This window comes from Penaeus monodon, chromosome 27 (genome assembly GCF_015228065.2).
Source record: "Penaeus monodon isolate SGIC_2016 chromosome 27, NSTDA_Pmon_1, whole genome shotgun sequence".
Lineage (NCBI taxonomy): Eukaryota > Metazoa > Arthropoda > Malacostraca > Decapoda > Penaeidae > Penaeus > Penaeus monodon.
The window spans coordinates 19,042,817-19,043,109 of NC_051412.1; positions in this window are offsets into that span (position 1 = coordinate 19,042,817).

Sequence of the window (293 nt, forward strand, 5' to 3'; positions counted from 1 at the left end):
GCAAAAATCTATCTATGCTGGCTTTTTGAATCATGAACATTTTTGGTGAAAAAAGGAAAGAATGTCACAGCATGAAGTGATAAAGAACATAACATTTGAAATAATCCTCAAATAAAGCAAAAACTAAATGGAATCTGATGCTTTACATTAATTTTCCATTTTTTTTATGTCAGTTTTCTATCTATCTCAGTGTACATGTTACTGTATTTATGTGGTCATATTAATTTTTGGTAAGCTTTGGCCTTGAAGAATCTCTTCCATGATTGCATAATCCCCTACATTCTTCAAGCAAA